The sequence below is a fragment of the Chrysemys picta genome, chromosome 20, assembly GCF_011386835.1.
Source record: "Chrysemys picta bellii isolate R12L10 chromosome 20, ASM1138683v2, whole genome shotgun sequence".
Lineage (NCBI taxonomy): Eukaryota > Metazoa > Chordata > Testudines > Emydidae > Chrysemys > Chrysemys picta.
This window is the reverse complement of record NC_088810.1, coordinates 5,519,582-5,538,522: the sequence shown is the minus strand read 5'-3', so window position 1 is coordinate 5,538,522 and position 18,941 is coordinate 5,519,582. Positions and strand designations below refer to the sequence as shown.

Below are 18,941 nucleotides of genomic sequence, written 5' to 3'. Positions count from 1 at the left end.
AAGGCCATGCTCAGAAACACTAGGGACAGCATGTAGCCATATTACAAGTTAAATGAACTCTGACTTTTCTTATTGATAAAGCCTATTGATCTCTTGGACAATCCCGGTGTTGGGTTTGGGCAATCAGGCTTCTAATGTCAGATATGAATCATGGTAGCAATAGAGCTGTTAAACCTCCCCAGCCTCATTGTGGACTTCATAATTGGAAGAAACAAGATTAAGTTTCAGATCATGGCTGCCTTTCTCCTGTCTCCATCCTTTACGAAAGGGAAGCAGTGCTTTGCCCGTAGAAGCGCTACTGCTAAACATGAAAGTACAACTATTAATAATACTTTCTATTATAATGAAGATTTTCACTGTGAAATATGAACTTAAATATCTCCACTTTCCTTTCTGCCAAACGTGAATTGTTCTGGCATGGTCTCTTAGCATTCCCTGTAGCTGAGTTTGAATTCTCTGAGGCCCCATCTACACTGAAAATTCATATCAGCAAAGCTACATGAAAGCAGTTATCCTGACCTAACTCCCTGTGTAAACAGTGCTAGGTCTACAGAAGAATTCTTCCCTAGACCTAGCTACCGCCTCCAGGGGAGGTGGATTACCTACAGCGATGGGAGAACCCCCTCCCGTCACTGTATGGAGTGTCTACACTGAAGCTCTGCAGTGGTGCACCGGTAGCCCTGCACTATGCTGATGTAGTGTTTTAAGTGTAGACACACCCTGAGTAGCACTAGTGGGGAGAGGAAGTTAAAGAGTTTTTGTCAGGCATTAGGAATGTTCTTTAGATCTATTATTTTGCTTCGATATCTCTTACTCTGCCGTATCCATTACTCATTTAGACCAACAAGTGCAGTAGTGGGCAGCAATTCACGGGGTCTCATTCTTTGGGGCTCAAGCATTTTTTTCTGATTTTTCAATGGAAATAATGAAAACAAAACCATAAAACTTCTGAGTTGTATCCTTTGATTCTCAAAATCCATTTTTGGAAATAGAGTTGAAATATAATTTTTCACTGAAATAGCCCAAAAAGATACTATAATTTTTCAAGCAGCTCCAGTAAAGAAGAAAGAAGGGGGGAGGTAAATGAAAACATGACAATTTTTTCATTTTTTTATTCTATCAGACAATGAATTTGTTCTCTGGAAAAAAATTGACAATTTTATTACAAATATTCATTTTGAAAAAATTGAACCAGCTCTAATTCTTCTGTCGGCATGCATAGTATCTACTCCGGGGCTATGCTATGTAGAGTAGACACGGCCTTATTTCACTCTGGGGGGAATATGCTATACTGGCAAAGTGCTCCTAGTATAGCCCTGGCCTGGTAAAGCTATTCTCATTGTCAAGAATCAGCTACATGAAATGATATTGGAGAAAGCTGGGAATTACCTGATCCTGCTCTATTTCCTTGCAGAATGTCTTGGATCAAGCTGGAAATGCTGTTGAGGTGAGTACTCAAGATACATTTTTGTCACGGAGTATTGGGGAACTCAGGGCCCTGCACCCCCGGCTCCCTGCGATTCACCATGACTCTCAGCCAGCCAGTAAAGCAGAAGGTTTATTTGGATGACAGGAATACAGTCCAAGACAGGTCTTGCAGGCACTGACAACAGGGACCCCCTCAGTTAGGTCCATCTTGGGGTCCCCGGGCATCCCAGCCCAGCCCCCCTTGGGAGGTCAGAGCCATCTCTGCCTCCCAGCCATCTCTCCAGCCTGCTTCCAGCCCACTGCTTTAGCCACCCCTCCCACAGCCTTTGTTCAGTTTCCCGAGCTAAGGAGTCGCCTCGCCTTCAACCCCTTCCTGGGTTCTCATGTTACACACTCAGGTATGCGCCCTCGGGCAGATCCCATCCTACAATGCAGACTATCCCAGCACACTCCCCTGTCAGCATTCACAGACCACAGTGAGAACAGGCCCAGTTCGTCACATCTCTCCCCCCTTCGAGACCGAACTGAGCAGGGTCACTTTAGCCAGTGACCCGGGGAAGTTCGAACCTACCCCCGTTCCCATGGATGCCCCCGCATCCCTCCCATTCCTTGGTGAGAATTACACCAGGCCCCTCCAGTTTCACGCTCCCCCTTAGGTTGGGGGTGCTTGATGGCACTCGCAGTTCGCATGTGGGAAGGTTTATGCGGCCTGCGCCCTTTTCCCACCCCCATACCTCTGGGGCTCCAACTGGGCTGTGGTCTTCTTCCAGCGCTCCAGTCTGGAGGTCTGTGCTTTGGGCTCTCTTGGTTTAGAGCCGCCCTTTTTACCTTGGCCACCCTCCGAAAAGGCTCCTTTATGCTGGGCAAGGGCCCTAAAGCTGTTTTCCCCTTGTCCCAGGCCTTCCTCCCCCTCTGACAGGGGTCACAGGATCTGCAGTACTGTCGGACAGTAACAAAGACCCCAGGCCAGTAAAAGCCCCATAGCCTCTGCTGGGTACGCCAGGTTCCCTGGTGCCCTGAGAGGGGAATGTCATGGGCCCGGCACAGCAGCTGGCGGCGATACTTCTGGGGTACCACCAGCTGCCTCCTGATCCCCCCTGACTCCATTTTCCCTGGGGGAGCCCATTCTCGGTACAGGAACCCCTTCTCCCACAGGAATCTTTTCCGGCCACCTCGTCCCATGGTCTGTACCGCATTGAGGTTGGCCAGGTCCCTTATCTTCCGCAAGGAGGGATCTCTCTGTAACTCGGCCTGGAACTCAGCAGCTGGGACGGGGATGGCCACCTGCTCTTTTTCGCCCGCTGGGTCCGAAGCTGCAGCCTCCCTGAGCCGCGTCCCTGGGCGTTCCCTCCCCACCAGGTTAGGGTCCCGCGCCTCAGGCAAGGCACCCCCCCCAAGGCCAGGGCGCAGTGCCCCTCGCCGGCTTTGACCGCGGGTCACAACTAAGGCGGTCTGGGGGCTGCTGGGCCAGTCCTCTAGGTCCCCCCCCATCAACACCTCAGTGGGCAAATGGTGGTGCACTCCCACGTCCTTGGGGCCCTCCTTGGCCCCCCATTTCAGGTGTACCCTCGCTACGGGAACCTTGAATGGGGTCCCGCCCACCCCGGTCAGGGTCAGGAAGGTGTTGGGCACCACCCGATCTGGGGCCACCACCTCGGGCCGGGCCAGTGTCACCTCTGCGCCCGTGTCCCAGTAACCATAAACTTCCTTCCCATCCACCTCCAGGGGAACAAGGCACTCGCTCCGCAGGGACAGCCCCGCGCCAACCCTGTAAACGGAGAACTTTGAATCTGGAGCATCTGGCCCCCCAGAGAAGCTAGCCCGGGGCTTTCCTCCCTCCTTAGCAGGTGGTACCCTGCCAGCCCCCCTTCCCTGGGAATGCTGCCTCTCGCCGGGCTGGGTCTCTACCCAGTCAACCCTCTGTGGGTTCGGCCTGTTCAGTCTGTCCCTGAGCCTGGGGCACTGGGCCCGTATGTGGCCCTTTTGGCCACAGTGGTAGCAGCCCATGTCCCATGGGTCCCCTTGAGTGGGTCGGATGGTCCTGATGCCGGATGTTCCCCTCTGATGGGGTTTTTCTGTATTTTCCCACGGGGAGGTCCCATGGTGACTCTCTCTCTGCACTGTGGTGGGACTGTTCCCTTGGGACTCCTCCCTTTTATCTCCTGACCGGCTCTTTACAAACTCATCGGCCAGCCGGCCTGCCTGTCGCGGGTTCTCTGGCTTTCTGTCCACCAACCACAGCCTCAGGTCAGATGGGCACCGCTCATACAGTTGCTCCAGTACCAGCAGTTTGACCAGGTCCTCCTTCGTCTGGGCCCCATCAGCCCACTTGCTGGCGTATCCTTCCATGCGGGCGGCTAGTTGTAGATATGAGATCTCAGGGGTTTTATCCTGACTCCGGAACCTTTCCCGGTACATCTCAGGAGTCAGCCCAAACTCTCGTAGCAGGGCCTTTTTGAATAGTTTGTAGTCCCCTTTCTCTGCCTCTTCCAGTTGGCGGTACAATGCCACGGCTTTGGGGTCCAGTAAGGGGGTAAGGACCCGGAGTCTGTCCGCGGGATCAACCCGGTGCAGCTCGCAGGCCGTCTCAAAGGCCTCCAGGAAGTCATCCATGTCCTCCCCCTCCTTGTATGGGGCCATGATGCACTTATCAAAGCTCCGTGCAGTCCTGGGTCCCCCCTCACTCACCGCAGCCGGGGGCTCGCTGCCCTTCAATCTCGCCAGTTCCAGTTCATGCTGACGCTGTCTCTCATTCTCCTCCCGTTCATGCTGTCTCTGTCTCTCTTCACGCTGATGCTGTCTCTCTTTCTCCTCCCGTTCACGCTGATGCTGTCTCTCTTTCTCCTCCCGTTCATGCTGACGCTGTCTCTCTTTATGCTGTCTCTGTTGTTCACGATCCTCCAGCTCCCTCAGTTTTAGCTCTTTCTCCCATTCCAGCCAATTCCGCTCCCTGGATGCCGAACGTCGCCGGGAGGATCCTCTGCTGGCCGGCGGGCTTCGCCGGGGGGACCCCCTGCTGGCCGGGGGGGTCACGGCGCCTTCGGTATTTGCTGGGCTCCTCCCCACCCTTCCCCTAGGCATAGGAAGGAGGGGTCTCGGGAAGCCCACAGCAGCCGGCTGACCACTCCCAGTTGGGACAGACACTGGTGCCTGCGCTGCATTTGCCAGGCTGCTTCCCTGAGACACAGGGATCAGTTCATTCGCGCGATCTTCCGCCTCCAGCTGGGCAATGAGCTGTTCTTTGGTGAGCCTCCCAATGCGCAGCCGCCTCTGCTTGCACAGCTCCACCAGGTCGCTCTTAAGCCGCTTGGCATACATCTTCCTGCTGGCCACTCACCGGCCTGTGTGCTCACAGCTCCCCACAGTTCCCAGGGGGACCCCTAGAGTGCCAGCCCTTCTCGAGGTCACCGCCTCTCTGCCAGGGTCGAGCTGCAGACTCCTCCGCCCCTGGGACCACTCGCTGCGATCCCCCCGGGGGACCCTGTTACTGCAAAAGTCCTTCTCGCTGGTCACACACTCCCAGGGGTAATAACCGTCTCTCTCCCACTCTTCAGCCGGCCTGGTCCCCGTCAATCCCCCTTCGTTTTACTGCTCCCCAGTCACTTACCGCAGGAAGCGCCGTCCACGGGGTGCAGTAGATCCCACCGCTGCCACCAGTTGTCACGGAGTATTGGGGAACTCAGGGCCCTGCACCCCCGGCTCCCTGCGATTCACCATGACTCTCAGCCAGCCAGTAAAGCAGAAGGTTTATTTGGATGACAGGAATACAGTCCAAGACAGGTCTTGCAGGCACTGACAACAGGGACCCCCTCAGTTAGGTCCATCTTGGGGTCCCCGGGCATCCCAGCCCAGCCCCCCTTGGGAGGTCAGAGCCATCTCTGCCTCCCAGCCATCTCTCCAGCCTGCTTCCAGCCCACTGCTTTAGCCACCCCTCCCACAGCCTTTGTTCAGTTTCCCGAGCTAAGGAGTCGCCTCGCCTTCAACCCCTTCCTGGGTTCTCATGTTACACACTCAGGTATGCGCCCTCGGGCGCCCTCGGGCAGATCCCATCCTACAATGCAGACTATCCCAGCACACTCCCCTGTCAGCATTCACAGACCACAGTGAGAACAGGCCCAGTTCGTCACAATTTTATTTTCAGGTTGCTTTATATTACATCAGTATCTCTTCACAAGCCCAAATCCTGTGAGCAATGGTCAGGTGGAATAGCATGGACGCATATCGCCACAATTCAGGGGGAGTTGAATGAACTCTCTGAAATTTCCTTATTGATAAAGGCCATTGGTCTCTTTGACAATCTCGGCGTTGGATTTGGACAATCAGGCTTGTAATGTCAGATCTGACCAATGGTATAAGTAGAGCTGCTAACTCCACCACACTTTGGAAGAAACATGAAAACCAAGATTAAGCTCCTGCTCATCGCTGCCTTTCTCCCCATCTCCATGTTTTACCAGAAGGGAAGCTGCACTTTCCCCCTAGAAGCGCTACTGGTAAACATGGAAATACTCCTGGCAGTAACACTTTCTCCTGTTTCCTTGCTGCTAAAGGTGGATTGTTCTGGGACGATCTCTTAGCATTCCCTGTAGCTGAGTTTGAATTCTCTGAGGCCCATCTACACTGAAAACTCACATTGGCAAAGCTCAGGGGTGTGAAAAATGCACTCTACAAAGAAGCAGCTGTTCCAACTTAACCCCCGTGTAGACAGTACTCGGTGGACGGAAGAGTTTTAGCTAACACCTCTCGGGTAGGCGACACGTCTACACTGAAGTGCTTCAGTGCTGCACTCTAGAGCTGCACTCTGCTTCTGTAGCATTTTAAGTGTAGACAGATCCCGAGTAACACCAGTGGGGGGAGGAGGCTAACGGGTTTTCATCACCAATTAAGAAAACTGTAGATGTGCTGTTGTGCTCAGAGATCTCAAAAGCCTCGTTTGTTCCAAATTTCAGACTTGATGTGTACATGTAGGTGAGACGTGGTTTGTGTGCAGAAGACAGAGAGAGGCTCTCACTGACTGACAACAGCTTACTCTGCCATGTCCTTCCACATTTAGGCCAACAAGTGTAGCAGTGGTCAGTGATTCGGGGGGGTCATTCATTGATGACTCAAGCAGAGACGGCTTGGGCTTGATTCCCCAAAGTGCTGAACACGCCCAGCTGTGCAATGAGCTCCCCTCTTCCATGGTCAATAATTGTTGAAAACAACCCAGACGATGCTCCGTCATTTTTGAAAGAAGAAAAAAGTAGAACTAGTTGAAATGTGTCAATCTAATCTTTTTTCTTTGTAACCAAAAATGAATGTTTTCAAAATGAAAAATTGCATTGAAAAGTGTGTTACTTCCTTTTTTCCTGACTTTTTAATGAAAATAATGAAAACTAAAAAGGAAAAAAGTTTTGAGCTTTGTTATTTGATTCCTAAGACCCATTTTGCAAAAAGATTTGAAATGCTGTTTTTCTTTGAAATGTCCCCACGACACACTTATAATTTTTCAAAGAGCTCCAGAGAAGAAGAAAGAAGGAGGGGGGGAATAAATGAAAAAAAAACAAATCTATTTCATTTCTGATTGTTAAAAAAAAAAAAAAACTTTTTTTGGAAACACGTTGACAATATTTTGACAAAAATTCATTTTGAAAAATTTGAACCACATGACTAGAAGGGTGATTCTGTCAGCACACCGAAAGTCGAACAGGGAGGTGCAGTGCCTATATTGGCAGAAAAAGCCCGTCTGTTGGCATGCACAGCAGGGGCAATGCAGTGCAATGCAGACATAGCCGTATTTTGCTTTGTGGGGGGGGAATATGCACAAAAGCGCACTAATATACCGGTATCGTTTTACTGGCAAAGCGCTCCTACTGTAGAACCGACCTGGGAAACTATTGCCATTGTGAGGAATCAGCTATTGAAATGATACTGGAGAAAGAGCAAGGTGAAGTAACTCCTAACTATCTCCTTACAGCGTGTCGTGAGACCAGTTGGAGAAGCTGCTGGGGTGAGTACTGTAGATTTACTTTAGAAGTAAAGAAGAAGAAAGAAGGGGGTGGTGGTGGAAATAAATGAAAAAACAACAACTTTTTTTCTGAAAACACATTGACAATATTTTTACAAAAATTCATGTTGTAAAATTTGAACCAGCTCTAATTCTTATCTTGCGGAGTCAGACTCAAGAAAGGAAGCACCAGTATGGGGTATGCCACACTGGAGTCTTGTGTCCAGTTTTGGGCCCCCCACTACAGAAAGGATGTGGACAAATTGGAGAGAGTCCAGTGGAGGGCAATGAAAATGATCAGGGGGCTGGGGCACATGACTAGAAGGGTGATGCTGTCAGCATACCGAACATCCATCGGGGAAGTGGAGTGCCTATATTGGCAGAAAAAGACCTTCTGTTGGCATGCACAGCATGTTCTGCAGGGGAATTGCAGGGGAATGCAGACATGGCTGTATTTTGCTTTGGGGGGGGGGAATATGCTATACTAGCAAAAGAGCACTAATATACCAGTATCGCTATACTGGGAAAGCGCTCCTACTGCAGAACTGACCTGGGAAACTATTGCCATTGTGAGGAATCAGCTATTGAAATGATACTGGAGAAAGAGCAGGGTGAAGTAACTCCTAACTATCTCCTTACAGCGTGTCGTGAGACCAGTTGGAGAAGCTGCTGGGGTGAGTTCTGTAGATTTACTTTATTGTCAGGCTGTTTTATATTATCTCAGTACCTCTTAGCAAGCCCGAACCCTGCGACCTATGGAAAATGGAGTACCCTGGACACATGTTCAAAGACTGGTGCTAAACACAAAGCAATGGGCTTCCAAGTCCCAGAGGTCATGTAAGTGTTAATCCAAGTGTTCTTTGCAGTTTCAATGCTCCCATTATACTGGGTTCCTGTGGGCTCCGTTCATTATAATCACTTCCCAGGTGGACTCATACATACTGTGAGCTGTGATACACTGGGAATTCTGTCATTCTGCATGCGAGAGACTGGAGATAATAGTATCACCTTGGGCAATCACATACATGGCCTCATCTATACAAGGGGCAGATCCCAAGCTGGTGTAAGTTAGTGTTGCTCTATCAATGTAAGTGGAGTCAGATCTGTCTCAGAGGGGTAGCCGTATTAGTCTGGATCTGTAAAAAGCAAAAGAGAGTCCTCTGGCACCTTGAAGAGTAACAGATGTATTGGAGCATAAGCTTTCGTGGGTGAATGCCCACTTCATCCGACGCATGTAATGGAAATTTCCAGAGGCAGGTATAAATATGCAGGCAAGAATCAGTCTGGAGATAACGAGGTTAGTTCAATCAGGGAGGGTGAGGTCCTCTGCTAGCAGTTGAGGTGCAAACTCCAAGGGAGGAGAAACTGCTTTTGTAGTTGGCTCTCTTATTGGTCCGGTTTCCCATCATGTTCAGAATCTGGAGTTTCAGGTGCTGCTTTATAAATTGGTGGTCATGGGGCCGGCGATGATTACAGACCCCTTACAAACCATAAAGGCTATGCTCAGAAACACTAGAGACAGCATATTGCCATATTACACAGGGAGGTAAATCAACTCTAACCTTTCCTCATTGATAAAGGAGATTGGTCTCTTTAACAGTCTAGGTGTTGAGTTTGAGCAATCAGGCTTGTAACATCATATACGACTAGTGGTATCGATGGAGCTGTAAACCCCTCGGACTCAATACTTCATAATCGGAGGAATCAAACGGTAACCAACATTAAGCTCCAAATCATGGCTGCCCTTCCCCCCATCTCCACCCTTTACCGAAAGGAAAGCAGTGCTTTGCCGGTAGAAGCTCTGCTGGTAAAAGTGAAAGTACTACTAGGATTAATACTTTGTATTAGAATGATGATTTTCTCTGTGAAATATGAACTTAAATGTTCTCTTTTTCTTTCTGCCCAGTGATGAATTGTTCTGTGACGATCTCTTAGCATTCCCTGTGGCTGAGTGTGAATTGTCTGAGACACCTTCTCTACTGAAAACTCACATTGATATAGCTACATCTCTCATGAGCGTGAAAAATCCACATTCCTGAAAGAAGTGGCTGTTCCAACCTAACCCTCATTGTAGACAGTGCTAGATAGGTGGAAGAATTTTACACTTCACCTAGGTACTGCCCCACAGGGATGTGGATTAACTATAGCAACAGGAGAGTCCCTCCTGTCACGGTAGCGAGTGTTTACAGGACAGGAGTTTTAGTGCTGCATTCTGTGGTTTTGCTGGTATTGCTGGGCCTGGTTTACACTAAAAAGTTCTGCCAGCATCGTTATATTCGCTAGCGTGTGAAAAAAATCACCCCCTCCTGGAAAACAGCGATACTGAAAAATCTCCGGCATGGAGGCAACTATACCAACACAGGGGTGAGTCTCTCAGCTTACTGAACGTCCCGTGGGGAGCTGGTGTTATTAGATTATTGGGTCAGACCTAGTCCTGATGTCAGCATATGCAGCCGGTACTCTAGGACCTATGCGGGCATAGGCTCTGTAGCATAGACATAGCCACATTTCGCTTTCCCAGGAGAATAGGCGATACCAGCAAAAGCACACTAGTATACTGGTAGATCTGCACTGGCAAGGCGCCCCTAGTGTAGAACTGGCTGGTAACGCTATTGCTATTGGGAGAAATCAGCAACTTGGAAATGATATTGGAGAAGGGAGTTGCTTGATCCTGCTCTATTTCCTTACAGGGGCTCGTGCGTCCGGTTGGACGTCTTGCTGAGGTGAGTACTCAAAATTACTTTGCTGTCCAGCTGTTCTGTATTATCACAGTATCTCTTAGCAAGCCTGAACCCTGAGCCCAGTGGTCAGCTGGAATAGCCTAGACACACATGGAAAGAGTGAGGTAAAACACAAAGCTATGGGCTTCCTATTCCAACAAGCGCACAGAAGAATTACAGATCCCCAGCCGGTATAAATGATCTATAGCTTCACTGGAGCCAACGGGCCAGATTCCAAATGGGTGTAAAGCAGCATTGCTGTATTGGAGTTAATGCTCCAGGCTAAACTGAGGCACGTCCGTTGGAGGCAGGACAGGGCTAGAAGCGTCACTGGTGCTGTGCCTGTGAGGACTGGAAATTCACTTTGCTGAAACCGGCTGTTACCTTGTCCTGACACTGTTCACAGAAAAAGGCCAGGTTAAATCCCAGAAGCCAATTCCCTTAACAGGTAGGGTTTGCAATTCTACTAAGTGAGAGATCCTTGGCAGTCCTATTGTCACTCATAACGGAAAATCACACCAATAAAAGGGCTCCCATATTTCAGAATCTGGAGGTTCAGGTGCTACTTTATAAATAGGTGGTCATAGGCCCAGGTATGATTACAGCCCCCTTACAAACCATAAAGGCCATGTTCAGAAACACTAGGGACAGCATAGACACACCCTGAGTAGCACTAGTGGGGAGTGGAGGTTAAAGAGTTTTTGTCAGGCATTAAGAATGTTCTTTAGATCTATTATTGTGCTTCGATATCTCTTACTCTGCCATATCCATTACTCATCTAGACCAACAAGTGCAGTACTTCTCAGTGATCTAGGGAGTCACATTCTTTGTGGGCTTAAGCAGAGATGACTTAGACTCATTCCCAAAATGAGGTGACTACACTCAGCTGTGCATTCAGCTCCCCTCACATGTTTTCTACCTTTTTTGAAAACTAGAAACAGGATGCTCCGCCATTTTTGAACTGAGAATAATGTAGAGCAAGTTGAAAATTTGTCACTTTAATATATTTTGTATTTGTCATGAAAAAAGTTTTCTTTTAATATGAACATTTTAATGGAAAAAGTTTCTTCCATTTTTTCTTTTTTTTTCAATGAAAATAAGAAAAACCAAAAGAAGTTTTGAATTTGGTCATTTCATTCCCCACGGTCCAATTTCCAAATAGAGTTGAAATGCTATTTTTCTTTGAAATTTACACATTTATAATTTTTCAAAGAGCTCCAACGAAGAAGAAAAAAAGGGGGAAGTAAATGAAAAAAAAAAGCAAAACTTTTTCATTCCTGATTTTGTTAAAAAAAGTATTAATTAGATTTCTGGGGGGGGGGGGGGGGGCAGAATTAATTTTTTTTTTTAAATTCATTACAAAAAGTGTTGATCATCCCTAATTCTTATCTTGAGGGATCAGAGTCATGAAAGGAAGCTCCCATAGTCCAAATTCTGGAGGTTAAACTCACCCCTGTGAAGCAGGGATAGGGGGGCTGTTTACTTTCGCAGAACTCTCTGGGGCCATGTCTACAATACAGACTTCTGCTGGCATAGCTCCATCTCTATGGGGTGTAAAAAAGTTCACGTCAGTATGTGGATCCTCTACCCTAGGGCCGATGCAGGCACAGGCTCTGTAGTGTAGACATGGCCTCATCTCCCTTTCAGAGGAGAACAGGCGATACCAGCAAAAGCACACTAGTATACTGGTAGAACTGCACTGGCAATGCGCTCCTAGTGTAGAACTGGCTGGTAACACTATTGCCATTGTGAGGAATCAACAACCTTGAAATGATATTGGAGAAGGAGTTTCTTGATCCTGCTCTATTTCCTTACAGGCGGTTGCGCGTCCAGCTGGAGGTCTTGTAGGGGTGAGTACTCAAAATTACTTTGCTGCCCAACTGTTTAATATGATCATTCCAGAGGACATGCTTCCATGCTGATGACTGGATCTGTTTGATAATAATCCAAAGCAACGTGCGCACTGACACACGTTCATTTTCATCATCTGAATCAGATCCACCAACAGAAGGTTGATTTTCTTTTTGAGTTGTTCGGGTTCTGTAGTTTCCACATGTGAGTGTTGCTCTTTTAAGACTTCTCACAACATGTTCCACACCTCGTCCCTCTCAGATTTCGGAAGGCACTTCAGATTTTTAAGCCTTGGGTCGAGTGCTGTTGCTATCTTTAGAAATCTCACATTGGTATCTTCTTTGTGTTTTGTCAAATCTGCAGTGAAAGTGTTCTTAAACAAACAGCATGTGCTGGGTCATCATCCGAGACTGCTATTACATGACATATATGGCAGAATGTGGGTAAAACACAGAGCAGGAGACATACAATCTCCAACAATGAGTTCAGTTACAAATTTAATTAACACATTATTTTTTTGAACGAATGTCACGAGCATGGAAGCATGTCCTCTGGAATGGTGGCCAAAGCATGAAAGGGCATATGAATGTTTAGCATATCTGGCACGTAAATACCTTGCAATGCCGGCTACAAAAGTGCCATGCGAACGCCTTTTCTCACTTTCAGGTGACTCTGTAAATAAGAAGTGGGCAGCATTATCGCCCGTAAATGAAAACAAACTTGTTTGTCTTAGCGATTGGCTGAACAAGAAGTAGGATTGAGTGGAATTGTAGGCTCTAAAGTTTTACATGGTTTTGTTTTTGAGTGCAGTTAATTTAAAATAAAATCTACATTTGAAAGTTGCACTTTCACACAAAAGAGATTGCATTACAGTCCTTGTATGAGGTGAATTGAAAAATACTATTTCTTTATATCGGAAGGACAGAACAGGTCGTGCTGGTGGGGGAGTGACACTAGATGTGAAAGAAAACAGAGTCAAATGAAGTAAAAATCTTAAATGAACCAAACTGTACCATAGAATCTCTATGGATAGTAAGTCCATATACAACCAACCACCTGACCAAGATAGTGATAGCGACTGTGAAATGCTCAGAGAGATTAGAGAGGCTATAAAAAAACAACTCAATAATAATGGGGGATTTCAACTATCCCCATATTGACTGGGTACATGTCATCTTAGGACAGGATGCAGATATAAAGTTTCTTGACACTTGACTACTTCTTGGAGAAGCTAGTCCTGGAACCGCCAAGGCGAGAGTGTAGAACTGGCTGGTAACACTATTGCCATTGTGAGGAATCAACAACCTTGAAATGATATTGGAGAAGGAGTTTCTTGATCCTGCTCTATTTCCTTACAGGCGGTTGCGCGTCCGGTTGGAGGTCTTGTAGGGGTGAGTACTCAAAATTACTTTGCTGTCCAACTGTTTAATATGATCATTCCAGAGGACATGCTTCCATGCTGATGACTGGATCTGTTTGATAATAATCCAAAGCAATGTGTGGACTGACACACATTAATTTTCATCACCTGAATCAGAGGCCAACAACAGAAGATTGATTTTCTTTTTGGGTGGGCCACTGCGGGGAGCCCTGGGCCCTTTAAATCACTGCTGGAGCCCTGCTGCTGCTACCCCGATGTAACGGGGTTTTACCTATTTTGGATTTTTGGCTCCCAAGGACCACGTTATATCAGGGTGGAGCCCTGCTGCTGCTACCCCTGGGGATCCCGCAGCGGTGCTCGGCCGGCGATTTAAAGGGCGCGGGGATCCGGCTGCTGCAGGGAGCTCCGGGTCCTTTAAATCACCGCTGGAGCCCTGCCGCCGCTACCCCGATGTAACGGGGTTTCACCTATTTTGGATTTTTGGCTCCCAAGGACCATGTTATATCGGGGTAGAGGTTTACAGTAAAGAACAGAATTACCACACACCTAGATGAACACAATTTGTTGGGGAAGAGTTAACATGATTTTTGTAAAGAGAAATCATGCCTTACCCATCTACTAGAATTCTTTGAGGGGGTCAACAAGCATGTGGACAAGGGGGATCCAGTGGATATAGTGTACTTAGATTTCCAGAAAGCTTTTGACAAGCTCCCTCATCAAAGATTCTTAAGCAAAGTGAGCTGTCATGGGATAAGAGGGAAGATCCTCTCATGGATCAGTAATTGGTTAAAAGATAGGAAACAAAGGGTAGGAATAAATGGTCAGTTTTCAGAATGGAGAGAGGTAAATAGTGGTGTCCCGCAGGGGTCTGTACTGGGACCAGCACTACTCCACATATTCATAAACAATCTGGAAAATGGGATAAACAGGGAGGTGGCAAAATTTGCAGATGATACAAAACTACTCAAGATATTTAAGACCAAAGCAGACTGTGAAGAGTTACAAAGGGATCTCACAATAACTGGGTGACTGGGCAACAGAATGGCAGATAAGAACATAAGAACATAAGAAAGGCCGTACCGGGTCAGACCAAAGGTCCATCCAGCCCAGAATCCTGTCTACCGACAGTGGCCAATGCCAGGTGCCCCAGAGGGAATGGACCTAACAGGTAATGATCAAGTGATCTCTCTCCTGCCGTCCATCTCCACCCTCTGACAGACAGAGGCTAGGGACACCATTCCTTACCCAGCCTGGCTAATAGCCATTAATGGACTTAACCACCATGAATATATCCAGTTCTCTTTTAAACGCTGTTATAGTCCTAGCCTTCACAACCTCCTCAGGTAAGGAGTTCCACAAGTTGACTGTGCGCTGCGTGAAGAAGAACTTCCTTTTATTTGTTTTAAACCTGCTGCCTATTAATTTCATTTGATGACCCCTAGTTCTTGTATTATGGGAATAAGGAAATAACTTTCCTTATCCACTTTCTCCACATCACTTATGATTTTATAGACCTCTATCATATCCCCCCTTAGTCTCCTCTTTTCCAAGCTGAAGACTCCTAGCCTCTTTCATCTCTCCTCATATGGGACCCGTTCCAAACCCTTAATCGTTTTAGTTGCCCTTTTCTGAACCTTTTCTAGTGCCAGTATAATGAAATTCAATGTTGATAAATGCAAAGTAATGCACATGGCAAAACATCATCCCAACTATAATATACAATGACAGGGTCTAAATTAGCTGTTGCCACTCAAGAAAGATTTTTTTTCAATGAAAATTATGAAAAATGAAACCAAAAATGTTTTGAATGTTGTTGATTCCCCAGAGTCCTACTTGCAAATAGAGTTCAAATGCTATTTTCCTTTGAAATTTGCCACAAAACACACCTATAATTTTTCAAACAGCTCCATAAAAGAAGAAAGAAGGGGGGAAAGAAAATGAAAAAATGCAAAACTTTCATTTCCGATTTTGTCAAAAAAGAAGCGATACGTTTTCTGGTAAAGAACGGACAATTTGCTTGCAAAAATTCATTACGAAAAATGTTGATCATCTCTAATTCTTATCTTGAGGGATCAGAGTCACGAAAGGAAGCTCCCATAGTCCAGATTCTGGAGGTTAATCTCACCCCTGAGAAGCAAGGATAGCGGGACTGTTTCCCATCACAGAGCTGGCTCGGCCCGTGTCTAAAATACAGACTTCTGTTGGCATAGCTTGATCTGTATGGGGTGGGAAGAAGTTTGATTCCTTACTGACATAGCTGCTCTGGCAAAAATCATAGAATCATAGAAGATTAGGGCTGGAAGAGACCTCAGGAGGTCATCTAGTCAAACCTCCTACTCAAAGCAGGACCAACACCAACTAAATCATCCCAGCAAGGGCTTTGTCAAGCCAGGCCTTAAAAACCTCTAAGGATAGAGATTCTACCACCTCCCTAGGTAAGCCATTCCAGTGCTTTACCACCCTCCTAGTGAACTAGTGTTTCCTAATATCCAACGTAGACCTCCCTCACTGTAGCTTGAGACCACTCCTCCTTGTTCTGTCATCTGCCACCACTGAGAGCAGCCAAGCTCCATCCTCCTTGGAACTCCCCTTCAGGTAGTTGAAGGCTGCTATCAAATCCCCCCTCATTCTTCTCTTCTGGAGACTAAACAAGACCAGTTCCCTCAGCCTCTCCTCGTAAGTCATGTGCCCCAGCCCCCTAATCATTTTTGTTGCACTCCGCTGGACTCTCTCCAATTAGTCTTCATCTTTTTTGTAGTGGGGGGCCCAAAACTGGACGCAATACTCCAGATGTGTCCTCACCAATGCTGAATAGAGGGAAATAATTGCTTCCCTCAATCTGCTGGCAATGCTCCTACTAATGCAGACCAATATGCCGTTAGTCTTCTTGGCAACAAGGGCACATTGCTGACTCATATCTAGCTTCTCCTCCAATGTAATCCCCGGGTCCTTTTCTCCAGACCTACTGCTTAGCCAGTCGTTCCCCAGGATGTAGCAGTCCATGGGATTCTTTCGTCCTCAGTGGAGGACTCTGCACTTGTCCTTGTTGAACCTCATCAGATTTCTTTTGGCACAATCCTCCACTTTGTCTAGGTCACTCTGGACCCTATCCCTACCCTCCAGCGTATCTACCTCTCCCCCCAGTTTAGTGTCATCTGTGAACTTGCTGAGGTTGCAATCCAGCACATCATCCAGATCATTAATAAAGACGTTGAACAAAACCGGCCCCAGGACCAAACCCGGGGGCACTCCGCTTGAAACCGGCTGCTAACTAGACATCGAGCCGTTGATCACTACCCTTGAGCCAGACATCCTAGCCAGCTTTCTATCCACCTTATAGTCCATTCATCCAATCCATACCTTTTTAACTTGCTGGCAAGAATACTATGGGAGACCATATCAAAACCTTTGCTAAAGTCAAGATATATCACGTCCACTGCTTTCCCCATATCCACAGAGCCAGTTATCTATCTGGTTGGTCAGGCATGATTACTGTAACTGTAGTTATACCAGGCATGATTACTGTAACTGTAGTTATACTACCAAGTGCTCTTGGTGGTATTGCTGGGCCTGGTGTACACTTCACTGTTCTGCCAACATCGCTGTATCAGCTAGCAGTGTGAAAAACACTATGCTGAAAAATCCCCAGCATAGAAGCAACTATACTGACACAAGAGTGAGTCTCTCAGTTTACTGAACGTCAAGCGGGGAGATGGTGTTATGATGTTGGAACAAGTCCTTAAGTCATCATATGCAGCCTGTACTCTAGGGGCTATGAGGGCATATGCTCTGTAGTGTAGATATTTCAGAGGAGAATATGCTATACCAGGAAAAGCACACTAGCGTACTGGTAGAACTGTACTGACAAAGCGCTCCTAGTGTAGAATTGGCTGGTAACGCTCCTGCCACTGTGAGGAATCAACAACATAAAGTGATATTGGAGAAGGGAGTTTCTTGATCCTGCTCTATGTCCTTACAGGAGGTTGTGCGTCCAGTTGGACCTCTTCTTGGGGTGAGTACTCAACAATACTTTGCTGTCCGCCTGTTTTATATAATCATTCATGAGGACATGCTTCCACGCTGATGACTGGTTCTGCGTGATAATAATCCAAAGCGGTGCGGAATGATGCACGCTCATTTTCATCATCTGGGGCAGATGCTACCAACAGAAGGTTGATTTTCTTTTTGGGTGGTTCGCTTTCTGTAGGTTTCGCATTGTAGTGTTGCTCTTTTAAGACTTCTGACAACATATTCCACATCTCATTCCTCTGAGATTTTGGAAGGCACTTCAGATTTTTAAACCTTGGGCTGAGTGTTGTAGCTATCTTTAGAAATCTCACCTTCTTTGTGTTTTGTCAAATTTGTCAAAGCACTGCTAGTGTAGAACTGGCTGGTAAAGCTGTTGCCATTGTGAGGAATCAGCTACATTGAAGTGATTTTGGAGAAGGGCGTTTCTTGATCCTATCATAACTGTTTCCTTCCAGGAGGTCGTGCACCCAGTTGGAGATCTTCTTAATGTGAGTACTCAAAATTATTTTGCAGTCCAGCTGTTTTATATGATTTCAGTACCTCTTAGTAACCCTGAACCCTGAGCCCAGTGTTTAGCTGGAATAGCCTAGACACACGTGGAAAGAGTGAGGCAAAACACAAAGCTATGGGCTTCCAAGTCCCACCCGGGTGTCTAAGAGTTAATCCGAGTGTTCTTTGTAATTTCAATTCTCCCATTATACAAGTAGGCAATTTATTTTGCTTTTCCGTGGTCTCTCTTCATTATGACCAGGTCCCAGATGGAGTCAGACATATTGTGAGCTGTGATTCACTGGAAATCCTGTGAATCTGCATACTTGAGACTGGGGATAATAGTATCTCCACAGGCAATCACATACGTGGCCTCATCTATACAAGGGAGCAGATTCCCAGATGATGTAAATTGGTGTTGCCCCAATAAAATAAGTGGGGACAGATCAACAACTGGTGTCACTCATCTATAGCTCAATGAACGTTAGTGGGGCCAAATGCCCAACGGATGGAAATCAGTCTTAGCTCCAATAAAGTGAGTGAGGCTAGATCCCCAGTTGGTGGAAACGATCTACAACTCCAGGGGAGTCAATGGGCCAGATTCCAAATGGGTGTAAATCCACATCTCTGTATTGGAGATGCACCAGAGTAAACTGATGTAGCTCCATTGGAGTTAGAGCAGAGGTTCGCAGCGTCAGTGGTGCTGTGCCTGTGAGTACTGCAAATTCACTTTGCTTTACGAGTCTGCTACATTACCCGGATAATTTTAACAGAGGCCAGGTTAAGTGATGGAAGCCCATTTCCTTAATGGGTAGCAACTGGCACGCCTAGTTTCTCTCATGATGGTAAATCAGACCAATAATATGGTTCCTATTGTGACGGGATCCCCAGGGTGCAGCCTGGGACTGGGGGACTGCTGTGCTCCCTCAACTCTCTGCAGCCTGGGCTGTCTCTCACAATGCCTTGCTAGTGACCAGCAGCAAACCCCTCCAGGTGCTGTTATCACTCAGCACAACCACATGTGGAGCCCCACACTCAGCTAGATTGCATGAATGCTTCC

General features: G+C 47.1%; 1 long non-coding RNA gene across 1 annotated transcript in view; it reads left to right on the top strand.

The window, feature by feature from the left end:
* LOC135976848 (uncharacterized) overlaps nucleotides 1–18,941 on the top strand; it is a 1,653,704-nt gene that overhangs the window by 1,569,941 nt on the left and 64,822 nt on the right. The window lies entirely within an intron of this gene.